The sequence below is a fragment of the Choloepus didactylus genome, chromosome 1 (assembly GCF_015220235.1).
Source record: "Choloepus didactylus isolate mChoDid1 chromosome 1, mChoDid1.pri, whole genome shotgun sequence".
NCBI classification, from domain to species: Eukaryota; Metazoa; Chordata; class Mammalia; order Pilosa; family Megalonychidae; genus Choloepus; species Choloepus didactylus.
Window position 1 is genome coordinate 233,757,196 of NC_051307.1, and position 13,738 is coordinate 233,770,933.

The 13,738-nt window shown below is 39.1% G+C and overlaps 1 protein-coding gene and 1 long non-coding RNA gene across 3 annotated transcripts in view; one reads left to right on the plus strand and one right to left on the minus strand.

Annotated features, from left to right (window-relative positions):
- The window catches only part of LRRN1 (leucine rich repeat neuronal 1), a 37,854-nt gene that overhangs the window by 932 nt on the left and 23,184 nt on the right, over positions 1 to 13,738 (plus strand). The gene's annotated exons all lie outside the window — the stretch shown is intronic.
- LOC119507453 overlaps positions 4,225 to 13,738 on the minus strand; it is a 280,538-nt gene continuing 271,024 nt past the window's right edge. For both annotated transcript variants that reach the window (XR_005211242.1, XR_005211241.1), the window contains exon 4: positions 4,225 to 4,607. This is a non-coding gene — a long non-coding RNA (uncharacterized LOC119507453). The remainder of the gene's footprint in view (positions 4,608 to 13,738) is intronic.

Below are 13,738 nucleotides of genomic sequence, written 5' to 3' on the forward strand. Positions count from 1 at the left end.
GGTGATGGGGAGAGAAAAGAGAAAGGATGTCTTGACAGTGGCCTTGAGGGTAAAAGAAAGGGTCAAGAGGCGTAATTAAAGAAAGCATTGAGTGTATTTAATAAGAACGTTCCGAAAAATCTGCTCAACTATCGTAGCGGTCTAAGCCATGAAGTAAACCTCATCCTCTACATTTTAAGGCCAGAAGGGGTGGCAGCCGTAAAGAGGCTTACCGGCGATGCTAAAATGTCAGGGCAGCTCCCGTTCCCTTGGAACCGAGCCGTCGCCAGGTTCCCTGCTTCGCCGGCATCGCAAGCGAGGAAAGTTTGCCAGCGAGTGTCCTTTGTGCTCCGAGGAGAGGGGTGTGGGCAGCCGCCTCCCGCGGAGGCAGCTACCAGGAGGGGCGATGCGCACCCAGAAGACGGGAAAGTCAGTCTCGGGACGTTTGCAAGGCAGTGGGCGTGAATACGCCTACTGGGAGATTAGGTGGTGGTACTTGTTCCAGGAGAGGGGGGGCCTTCTCTGCTTGTGGCCGCAGCGCCTAGAACGGTGCCTAGTGCTGAATAAATGAATGGATGGATGAATGAATGAATGATTGGATGACCTGGATGTGAATGATTTTGAGGTACCTGAACCATACAGGCAGAGAGGGCAAGAGTACAGAAAATGAACCCTTTCTCTAAATCCATCCTCCATTAGCATTTTCATTTCCGGAGTAGATAATAAAGGAAAAATGATATTCTATGAGGGAGCAAGTATTGCTGACTTGGACTTCTGCTTGTAGGATTTTCTGAAAGAAAATGTTTTGTTTTGCAGTTTGCTTTGCTACCACAGTCTAAATACTTGCTATTACTTGAAATAATGATGCTCATTATTTCAAAATTTGTAAGAGTTTTATTTTAACTCTAGAGGAGTGGAAAGTTCAGAAAGGTACTTTGATTACTATAAATCTAGAGTAAAAGTAGTGTTGGCTCCAGGGCCATGTGTGCCCCAAAGTCTCTGATTTGCATGCAAATGTGAGCAGATCCTAGCAGATGTCTGGCCTCATCCATTCACATGATGGAATTTGAAAAGACAAGGAGTCTTCAGTTAACAATAGGCCTTAAGAAAATGGAATAAAATGGAATAAAGGAGCAGTGTGAGTTTTTCTGTTTGGAAATTCCATAGTTTGCTGACACCTTTATTCAAGAGCCAAATTCTTTGAGTGCGCTTGTTGTATTGAAAGCTCAAAGTATTGCTTGCTCTTTACCTGTGTGTGTGTTTGTACTATTAATATTCAAGCTGATGTTTCAAGCTGGTGAGGAAAATGTTTATATGGAACAGGCTGAAACTTTCATCTACTTCAGGTGATTTTGAATTGACCCTTCAACTTTGAGAGTTTCTTTTAGTTTTCTTTTAATAATTCTGCCTTCTGCTCACATTTGCTCTCCATCCTCAGAAATATGCAATAGAGGAGGAGATGGTTGTAGTTGATGGAATTTAAGATCTCACTGGAATGTCCACTGTTCAGGCAAAATCATTTCCATTCTAAAGGCACTAAACTTGTGGAACTGCAGGTGATGAAACCCTTGCATTCCTAGTAACCTCAGGGGAGAGAGCTGTGCAATGAACTCCAAAGCACAAGGGCCTTTCTGCCTTGTCTAACTTTAGCTGATAGCCCACACTGCATTGTTCACCTCCTGGCGTTTTGTGACTGCTGAACAAAAGGCAGGCAGTGTGGGCTGCACGTGAGGCCAATTATAGCTACTCACAAGCCAACACCAATGGCCTCTTCCTTTGTGAGCTTCAAACATTGTAGAAGGGGAAAAGAACCTATTCACTGAACAGCGTTTACCCCTGAACTCTATATATTCACTAAAAGGGACGTTAAAATTTAAACCCCCAAAACTCCTACAAAACAATACTGCTTTACAGAGATCAGTGTTGGGGGTGGGGGAATTGGAGGATAACAGATGTTAGTCTGCTATTTTACATGTTTCCTTAGTTTCTTTTAGCTGGTTCAGTGCCTTTTACATGTACAAGACAGTATTTTCCCAGGAGGGGGAAAATGAATTGAATCAAATTTAAGTAAGGAGACGTTATAGTCAAGATTGCATTTTCTGTCTTAGAGCTATATAGAAGTCAGAAAGTAACAAATCATTCTAATAAACTCTTATGTGACTCTTTAAGCCTGAGATTCTGTCTTCCTTATAGAGTTGAAAGATAACTATAAAAGAAACTTGGCATTTCTAAACTAGACTATAAACCATTTTTTTTGGAAAGTTACCATCTAGATATTTTTGAAACAAACTTGATGACTTAAAAATGAACAACGTGCCTTACATAAGTAAGATCTCATTTTTGGCTATTATCCTGCCTTGTGTGAAATCTTTTTTCAGCAAGTCAAATAGAAGGGAAGAGCAGCGCTTAATCCTTGGTAAATAAATGTAACAAATTGTTAGAAAAGGTTCACTCTGCTAAGAAAATCTTAGACCAGATCAAACTGCAGGTTTTGTTTCTGAAAATTAACCACAGATAGTTCTGGTTAGTGTTTCAGATTCCAAAGATGCAAGGAAAAACTCAACCATAGATCTTTCTAACATCTAAGTTCTTTCTTAGAGCCTGCCAAGGCTGGCTTCCTGACCTGAACTACTAGAGCAATTAACACATATTCTAAAGCAGTAATCTTCTTGGGAATATACTCCATACGAAAGAAGATCTACCTCTGCAGAGTGATATTGCTACTTCCCAAAACAGTTGTGTATAACTATAAATAATAAGGATCATGGGGTTTTTATGCCACTATAAATAAGCCACAAGCCATAAATTAAAATATGATAAATTATAGCACATGAATGTCATTTTTGCCAGACTCTGATAATGCTTTCCTAAAATTTATTTTTAAGCTACAAAATAATAGTTCTCTGAATGATTCATTTGAGCACTAATGAAAGGTTGCTCAAATATTGGATTTGATTTTTTAAAATCATTATACCAAACATCTATTTTGGGTTCAGCCAGTCTGGAGATAAAGCAAATTCCATTGTAGAATCATATTTTGATTTCTCAGAGCAATGGAAATATTTTTAACTCATAACAGCTTAAATTAATATTTTATTTGGGATGAAATTATAATTATACAGATAAAGTCAGGGAAGCATGTATCCTCTATTGTTTGGGCTCAAAGTACAGAAGAAGGACAAAGTTAAACTATATGTAAAATTCAACACTTTTGTGATCAAGGGAACAATTCATTTCAAAAGTTTTCTTAAATTAAAAGTTTACTTTTTAAATTTTCTTATTTTAGCATATTACCATTCACGTACTTTATGGATACATTACAGGATGTGGCCTTCAAGTCTTGAAATAGATGAATACATAATAAATAGTTTATTGATATTGAATACATAATAAATAGTTTATTGATACTGCATTACAATACATAATAAAATAATACAATCTATATTTTAAGACTTTATGGCCATCCTATAAAACTGTTAAGCATGTTATTCAATAATTATGACATACACCATTTTGTTAGTGTTTTTTAAAAAGAAACACTACTCATGCTTATATATTATTATATTTTTAGATGTTTTCATATTTTCAAAAGGTTTAGGAATTAGCAATTTTATCAGTTATTCATTTGGTAAGAAAGCTATTATTCAATCATAGCCAGGTGATCTTGGGATCACTTTCTTAACCCCGCCAGCCCTTAATTTCCTTGTTTTGTAAACCAACACCATTGGACAAATAGAACTGGAAGGACTAACTACCATAATCAATGAGAAGCGAAAAGATTTATGGAAATTGTGCCTTCAGTTACATAACTAACATAAGCATTTAACATAGGTGGAACCACTGTACTTAATACCACTGAAAATCATCCCTGGTGCAAAGGGGAAGCTAGGTTTAAACTCTCAATGATAAAAACCAAATGTCTGTCAACTCTGACTTCAGAGTATCCTCTAAAGATGCTGCTGCACCTGCTTATAATGCTTGGTTTGGAAAGCTGGGGAGTGAAAACTGCTTTTATAGTGCTTACTGCCAACTGTTTACACTTTATAGCTCAGAAGATGGAATGTTATTTGAAAGCTCTGATTAACATAAATGAGTTGTGATACTCGAACCCAGGCCATCCCAGTTCACATCTATTATACCAGTGGCAGGCATGTAGACTCCACAGCTGTCCCCTCATTTGTGTATGAAACGGACACTGGTGGTGTTTTTTGGTTTCCATAGTTACATTAACAATATGCATGTGACATGACATCCTGCTACACGAAAGGTTTTTGTGGCAGATATCTTGTAGACCTGGGAGTAAAGGACAACTATTTAAAGTTTGGGAAACATGTAGATTAGTCTGCCATTGTTTTTTGGAACCACTGTTTCAAACACAGAAGGAGAGCTGTCCTATGGTGGTGTCCAGGAAAGGGCACTCACAAACCACTGGCTAACAAAGATTTCCTAGGGAGGCATTTCCAACAATGGCTAACCTCTACAGGAGAATGTCCATTAAATATTCATTTCAGAATACTCACTGTTCCTCTTTATGACTGCCCTTTGTGAGATAATGTATTGGCATATTCATTTCCAATTCATACAGGGAAGATGGACAGCACCAATATTAGCATCCTCCTCAGTAAGACCTAGGAGACAAAAAATCAGTTTGCACTATTAAGCAGTATGCACAGAGAGAGAATCTTCATTTAAGAAAACTAAAAAAGCTTTAAAAAGAAAGAAAGGTTGCTTAATTGGTTTCATGCCTATAATTTTCCCCTCTAGAAAAAATGTTAGCATGGCAATAAAGAATGTCATTAACCTGCATTGTTATTTCACAATAGTAATAAGTCTTAATTTGCATCCATAATAATCACTGTAATCAAGTACTGTACAGGGAGTCAAGAAGGCGCAGGCTCAATTCCCAGCTCTGACACTAATGACAAAATGTGTGACCTTCTAGATGTCCTGCACCCCACCCCCCCCCCCCCCCGGTGCTTCTCAACCCTATCAGAGTATGTTTTAAAGGATTCTGAAAACTGGTAGACATTTCTAGTATTATTATAATTACTAGAATTTGATTTCTGCCCCAGATGCCATGATTCTATGAGAGCTAAAGTTTGTGGGCATACAGCCGGGAGGCTTTCTTCTACAAGGTGATTTTTCTGGTTCCTAATCCTGTGGCTAAGAGATTTTTGTTTTTGTAAAATTTTTCTCCCCCATTATGATGATTCCTCCCCTCCTCACCTGGGACCTCTTGAGGAAAAGGATATATTGTCAGAATTTACCTACAATACAGGATGGTATTTATGATATGGAACATTAAATTATCCAGTAAATATCCATTGAGCACCAGCTACGTGCCAGGCTTACAGGAGGCACCAAAACCAAGTAAAGTTAGCTTGAGTATGCTGCAGCCTGTACATTAAATACATTGTAAGCATTCTGTGTCCATTACTCTCACTATTATTGTACAAATATTTATTGAGTGCCCAGTATGAACAAGATGCTCTGCTGGATATAGCACAGACCTACTCAACTAGTGGCAATTTTGCCCCCCAGGGGACATTTGGCAATATCTAGAGACATTTTTGGTTGTCACAACTGGAGGCTGGGGTGGGCACTACTAGCACTTAGTGGGTAGAGGCCAGGGATGCTACTAACTATCCTACAATGCACAGGACCGTCTCCCACAACAAAGAATTGTCCAATCCAAAAGTCAAACATGCCAAGGTTGAGAAACCTGCTCTAGCAGATATCAGCTCTACACCTCAGTGAGCTCAAGTGTAGTAGGGATTACAGAAGGTAACTGACAAGTGCAATAAGGTGTGTTGTGATGGGGGAAGTAGGAGCTTTGGAAGTACAGAAGAAGGAGCCTTAATTCAGATTTTGGCCATGAGCAATTGCTTTAAGAAACATACTGGTTACTTCACAGGAAAATGCTGTTCCTGGATTAGCTGTCACCTGGAACATAAGTAGTCAGCAGGAGACAATTTTAAATCTAGTCTCATTGAACACAAGTGATTGGATGTAGCTTGAGAAAAGGTAGACTCCATAATTTGTCCAGAACTCTAAACTGGGGACAGAGTTGTTAATTCCTTGTAAAACTGAATCATAATTTAGTATTGAGTTGACAGGAGAGGAGCAGGAAGGAATCAGTTGCTTAAAGAGAAGATGGGGCTAAATTGACAAAGAAAGCTAATAAAACCTCATGGATTAGAACTTAAAACTGTACAGAGTCCTTAAGTATTTGTCTCATTTGACTAAGTAAATCGTATCATTCCTCCTCTTTTTTTTTTTTTTTTTTACCCAACAACTAAGAGACCAGAACCATGGAGAAGGCTCCATGTGACCTTGGACAAATCACTTAATACATCTCTAAGTCTTATCTGCAAAAGAAGAGGGATTGCAGGGTTCCTGTTGCAAGTTAAATTTCTCTCAGGGCACACATCTAGCGAAAGACTGGAGCTAAGATAAGACTCCATATTCCCAGCCTCTCTCAGACCCAGTGTCGGAACAGGTAACAGGATGACAGTGACTCAGCATCCTAGCTCTTGGGTTACCAAAGATAACAAGGACCTGGCATGGATCATTTAAAGTGTATCATGCAGGGAAGCTTGAGGGGGGTTTCCCGGATACTAAGGATTAACCAGATCCTCTTTCTAGTATCTTATCTTAAACGGACCTTAGCATCTTAAAAAAAATAACTGTGACAAGCTGGGAAGAAAGGTTTACCAGAGAGTGGCAAAAATATGGTAGGGTTAGAAAACAAGAGAGAAAATGAGATAACCCAGAACATAAGTAAAGAATTGAGGCTGTTTTGCCTAGAAAAGTAAAAGGTGCGGTAGTGGCATGGTTTCATTTTTGTTTGTTGCTTCTTTCCTCTGGCAGGAGTATTTCAACTTTCCTCCCAGAGAATAATGACTAGAATCTACACACACAGACACACAGACACACAGACAGACACACACACACACACACCAGAAGAGACATGTTAGAGTCCATACTGAGAAGTTTATGTTTTTTGCTTTTTAATGATAAGATTTGTACATCAAAATGAGCTTTAGAGAGAGTCTTCCCCCAAGGACTTAAAGATGTAATGACTTCTTGCGTCTCTGGGATGGTGTAATGTTTTCTAGGGAGACGTAAGACTGAGAACCTGAGGGACCTCTCAAGGTTCTTTCTATCCTCATAATTTTGTGATTTCCAACATCCTGAGTGAGACCTTCAACCATGTCCTAAGGGTTTCCAGGACACTGATGGAAGCTATATTATCTCACCAGACCATCATAGAACCACTGAGGTCGCTGGAGTGGCAATTAGCTGGATTTCTCTGGCTTGTTATTCCAGCTGATTATGGTTCTGTGCAGTGAGGACTATATGTAAAGTTTAACTCCCCAAAGGACCAGTTAGCATTGCTTTGTTCTCTGGGGACAGCCAGTATCTGGAATCCCAGGAAATCTATTCACATACTCACAATCACATCATTTCTCAACTGAAAGACCAGGTGGAAATCTTGGGTCACTTCAAAGTCATCTGACAGGAAAAATTAAAAGGCATGTGGACAAATGTGATGTTTTTTTCTCTTCATGCATAAAAGATAGCACTGTCAGAACAGAACCCTAGTGAAGAGGCTTCCAAAGGGCTTCACTCCCAGGATTGAATGATGGAGTAAGAGATTAGCTCTGTGCAAATGTGATTCTTCAGTAATTGGTAAGAAAATATTACATAGGGCTCCCCGTTATAGCCCCAGGGCCTACCATATTACCTAACATAGAACAGTAGTAGCAGTAGGAGAATGATGATGGTGATTATAATATCCAATATTATTGCACCCTTCCAATGTGCCTGAGTGCTTTATATGCATTAGCTCCTTTAATCCTTGCAACAGCTCTGTAAATTTGATACCCCCAACTCGGGAAACTGAGGCACAAAGCAATGAAGTAACTTGCTTAAGGTCACACTACTAGTATGCACTCAAATATTTGTCAAATGAATGAGTGGACATACTTCTGTTTTAGAGGAAGGATTCCTCATTAGAATTCTCATTTCATAGAATTCCTGCTTTCTAGGCAGGCATTTTCAAGACTGACCCTGTGACTGGACAATAAAGTCCCAGAGCCAATAAGTGGCAGAGCAGGGATGTGAACTTGAGTCTGTGTGACTCTGACTCTACACAGTTTAAGCACTAGGCTATGATTCTTCCTCTTTAATGCAGCTGTAAAACAAATGGGCTGGATTAAACTAGCTCTCATAGCCCATCCAACTCGAAGGAGTCTATAATCCCATTATGAAAATAAGGTTTATGTAAAATAAAACATGATACATTCTTCTACTACTTTGAATTCTGAAATCTAGCTTAGTATTTTTATTTAACCAATCATCATTGAATTATCCTTTAGAATTATTTAATGAGCATGTTTTAAACCATATTTAAGATAAATAATTTTAAGTGAATGAAAATGCATACTTAAGGATTGCATTCAGCTAACAACTACCATCACACTGCATGTTAAGTTGTATCATCATTGGCTAAATTTAGAAGGTTTCTAAAAATTGAAAAGCATCTTTCTGTTATACGGGGAAAAAAACAGAAGTAAAATGATCAATTTTGAAAAAAATTACTGTTTGATATTTGCAGAGATTAGTAGCTTGCTAAATCTGAAAAAAAAGTCTTGAATGATTTTTTACAAGGGCTTAAAACCACTAACAATAAGAAAAACTACATGAGATTTATTTCAAAAGATTCTTTTGCTTTAAGCTATGTTTCTGACAGAAGTGATGGACTTAGAAAAATGTCAGAGTCATTGCCATAGTGTTTCAGGATGTACAGCCCAAGGCAGGGGAAGAGAGTGGGTAACAAGGCAGGTCTTAGAGTTGGGAAGCATTAGTGACAAAACTGATTCATAGCTCTGTGGTGTGGAGCAGATGATTTTACTGAGCCTCAGTATCCTCGTCTGTAAAATGGGCATAGTGATAGAATTTTCCTTATGGCATCATTGGAATCATTCAATGAGATTAAGCATGTAACACCCTTAGCACAGTTTCTGGTAAGTACTTAGTAAATAGTAGCAATGAGTAGAAGTGGTATTATTATACTGAAGTCTGACATTCTGAATGCTTCTCCCTCTACATCCTAAGGATGCTAACTCAGAGGCAAGTAGACAGACTTTAAAAGACAAGAAGATTCAGACTAGTTCTTTGTGAATTCAGTAGTTCACATGGTTGTCACCTTTTGAGATAGACCAAGAGAGCCTTATATTTGCCCAGAAAGATAAAGAATCTTGAATCAATTGATGTGTTTGGAAAGAATTGCCAAACAGATGAATATGAGCCTTTGTTTTAATTTATTTGTTTCTAGATTCTGTCTTTATCCACTTTCTTTTCTCTCTCTGAAAATATTATATCTGTAAACTATAATTCATAATATTCTATTTTCTAACTAAAGACAGTAGGTTGGATTTAAACTACCAATACCACAAAGAGGAGCTGAATTCAAGACATTGTGAGAACCAACAGACCCCAAAGCTTTAACTCTTTGGGAGCCATTGTTTGAATAATAGTATCCTCCCTGTAAAGTTGTTCCTGTAAAAATCTTAATACAATGCCTAGCATCTTGTAAGTGTTCAGTAAATAATACTGCTACCATTGTTATTATTACTTGTAAGTATCATCCTCGTCACTAAACAACATCAACATTTTGCTTCTTGACCAAACTGCAAGCCTCCAGCTTGGGACCAGATTAGCCCCCCAGTGCAGTGTAAACAGGAGTCTTTCCAGCAGTAGACTCAGCTGCGCAGCAAGAGGAAGTCACCCAGCCAGCTGAATCTGGTGTGTCCCCTCAAGGAGACCGATGGGGAGCTGACGCAGGGGTAGGTTGCTACAAATGCTACAGACTCTGCCTTGTTTCAGCTAGCAGGTTTTCTTGTACACATGAAAGGGAGATTTGAGAATCCTAAGAATTAAAGGCCTCATTTCCTTTGAAATTTTTGTGAGATGGAAATAACTATTTTTTTTTTACAAAGAATTTCATATTCATTGTCTCATGCAAGGCTCACAATCAGAGCTTCCGAATTGGTAGGTGGCCACCCTTACAGGTAATTAGAGATACTGACACTCTTAGCCCTTGGGGACAGCTAGTACCTCCCACCTGGTCACCTCTGGCTGCCCTTGTGGGCCAATAAGTAGAATTTTCTCATCAACTCAGATGAGTGCATAGTAACCCTGGGAAGCATGACCTCATTTTAAAGATGAAGAAAAAACCCGAGGCAAGAAACTCACCCAAGATCTTACAGCTCATGAGCATATAGGAACAGCTTCTCTCAACTGTTGATTTAGGATTATTTATTTACATAGCTGTGCCACCACCACCACCAAACTGCTCCTTAAAGGAAAAAACTATGACTTAACTCAGCCCTGGGTCCCCAGCACATAGCACAGTGCTTAGCACATAGCACCTAACAAATACTCATGGAATGAAAGAAGAAAGGAATTTCCATACCATAATATCTGTTTCATTTTGCTATACTGCTTCTTTTAAATAATTTTTACAAAAGTATTTCTTATACAGTTTAGTAGAAAATGAGTAGCTCCTATACATGTATTATACTCAGAGACATTAGTGCATTACTGTTTTAGAGAGGTTATTATAGAAATTTGAATTATTTGAGGATGCTTCTGCGATATTCATGCCAAGGAAATAATACTAGTTGAAAATATTCATTAAATGCATGTAGAGTGTTAAGTACTGTTAGAAGGGTGAGGAAGGGGATGAAGAAATCATATATATGGCATTATTTCCATCTCAAGTGAGCTTCCAGACTTACTAGGGAGACAGAATGAAGAGAGGCAAGACAGAAAATAATTAAATGATCATTTTGGCTTGGGGTTATATACCCCAGAACAACATGTTCTTAATCTTTATCCATTCCTGTGGGTATGAACCTATTGTAAATAGGACCTTTTGATGAGGTTATTTTTAGTTAAAGTGTGGCCAACTGAATCCAGGTGGCTCTTAATCCCATTGCTGGAAACCTTCTAGAGAAGGCCACCGAAAACAAGCCCCAGGAGAAGCAAGAAGTCAGAAGTCAAGGGACCTGGACATGAAAGGAGAAAACATTGCTACATGCATTGCCAGGTGACAAGAAAAGCCAGGTGCCAAGGATAGCTGGCAGCCAGCCCCAGAACACCACAGTCTTCAAAGAGAAAGCATCACTGCCTTGCTGATGCCTCAATTTTGGCTTCTCCTAGCCTCAAAACTGTGAGCCAATCAATTCCCACTGTTTAAGCCAATTCATTGTATAGTATTTGTTTTAGCAGCCAGAAAACTCAAACAGTGATCATCTATGGAAATTCCACAACAAAAAAATCCAGGTCCTTAGACCAGATAGGTCTGGGTTTAAATCTCAACCCTATCACATACTGTTTGACCTTGGTTAAAAGACTCCATGGAATTGATCATGCGCTCTCTCATGCGTATTAAAATGGAGGAATAATATCTACCTTGAGGGTTGCTATGAGGGTATAGGGCAAAGCACTTGGCACAATGCTTAGAACATGACAGTCATTCATTTCAGTCATTTAGCAAATATTGATTGAGCACTCCCTCAGTACAGTCCTTTTGCTGTGTGCTGGATGGAGATACAGTGGGAGGCAAAACACATGCTGTGTGGTCCCTTCCCACATGTAGCTTGCTGTCTGATGGAAGATAAAAGCATTAATCCAGTATCGCACAAGTAAATGTGAAAATTATGGCTATGATATGTCCAGTGAAAGAGAAAGACATGAGGCCAGGAGAGGGTATATAGAGGCTTCTAAGAAAAGACCTCCCTGTAAGTGACATTTAAGCTGAAATCTCAAGGATAAGTGAGAATTGACCACGCAAAGGGAGTAGAGAGGGAAGAGCTTTGCAAGCCAAAGAATGGCATTTGATAAGGCTCCGAGGTTGGAAGGAGCTCAGTGGGTTTGAGGAACAGTGTAAAGGCCAGTGTGGCTTAGCATAGAAAGAAGCGGGGGCATTAATTTCACTTACTTTAATCTTGCCTTTCCTCCAAAGTATATTCAGAGTTCACAGAAAGCAGAACAAGTACCAAATTCTGCAAAAGGAGAGTTTGAGGTAGAGAAGGGTTAGGTAGAAGCTAGTTGTGGAAGGGGGAAGACAACAGAAGATTTGAATTCCTCAAGAGGGGATTCATCAGACCATGGGTTGAGGGGCCTTGGTGGGTTGAATGGCATGCCAGAGGCAGGCATTTGGACTGCCAGGTGCTGAGCTCCAGGAGCTGAAGGGCACAAGAGGGAGATGATCACTCCTTCATTCCTGTGTGATCTTGGGTATACTGCTTAACTTCTCTGAGTCTCGCTTGTAAATTAATAATAATAGTATCACTGATTTGGGAGGATACAGTGATGCAATGCACATAGTTAGTGGCTAGTAGGTTAGTTTACTTCCTTTTATTTTATTTTTTCCCCTATCCTTTTTATCCCCCCTGGAATACATTTTCCTTTTATTGCAGGTATATCCCTGATTAAGACACTGAAAACAAGGCATCAACTGTGTTGTCTAAAAATGTAACTTTTTTTATACTGGTTTGTTTGACATGCAAATACTTCTTGTGTAGAGTATTCTTGTTTATGATCTCCATTATGTAAATCACACCTAGCCACATATGGCTGGTGTTAATATGAAAGAGGCGGCTGATGTTGAATATGCAAGATCCCCCAAGAGAGTTAGATGGTGAGTGTACCAGTTTGAATGTATTATGTCCCCCAAAACACCATTATCTTTGATGCAGTCTTGTGTGGGCAGATGTATTAGTGTTGATTAGATTGTAATTCTCTGAGTGTTTCCATGGAGATGTGACCCACCCAACTGTAGGCGATAACTCTGATTAGATAATTTCCATGGAAGTGTGGCCCTGCCCTTTAAGCATGGGCCTTGATTAGTTTACTAGAGCACTATATAAGCTCAGACAGAGGAGTGAGCTTGCTACAGCCAAGAGGGACACTTTGAAGAATGCACAGGAGCTGAGAGAGGAGCTGTAGCTTACAGAGCAACATTTTGGAGACGGCCTTTGAAAGCAGACTTTTGCTCTGGAGAAGCTAAGAGAGGACAAACGCCCCAAGAGCAACTAAGAGTGACATTTTTGAAGAGTTACAGCCTAGAGAGGAACGTCCTGGGAGAAAGCTATTTTGAAACCAGAAGTCTGGAGCAGTTGCCAGCCAAATGCCTTCCCAGCTAACAGAGGGTTTCTGGAAACCATTGGCCATCCTCCAGTGAAGGTACCCGATTGTTGATGACTTACCTTGGACACTTTTATGGTCTTAAGACTGTAACTTTTTAATCAAATAAACCTCATTTATAAAAGCTGATACATTTCTGCTGTTTTGCGAAGAGGCAGCATTAGCAAACTGAACAGTGAGTAATTTCATTAGGGCTGTAATGACCATAAAATTCAGTTGTTATTGATTTGTCTTCAGTGGAGAGATCTACTTGGTTGCCAGATCTCAATTATTATGGTTCATAATACAGAGATTATTTCAACATTGAGTTAGCATTTTGCCCCGTAATAATTTTAGTTCCATCTTTATATTGACATATAACTAAATCCAGATACTATCAGTAGGCAGTTATCAAAGGAGATTGTGGAATTAGTTAATTTTCAGCAGGATGCAGCATTATCCTTCATACTTTTACTATGCTTTATGGCAACAAGTCTCTGACTCTCCTGTACCCTTTTATGACTAATCTGCTTCTCTCTCCATGTCCCTTGGGATCTTAAGT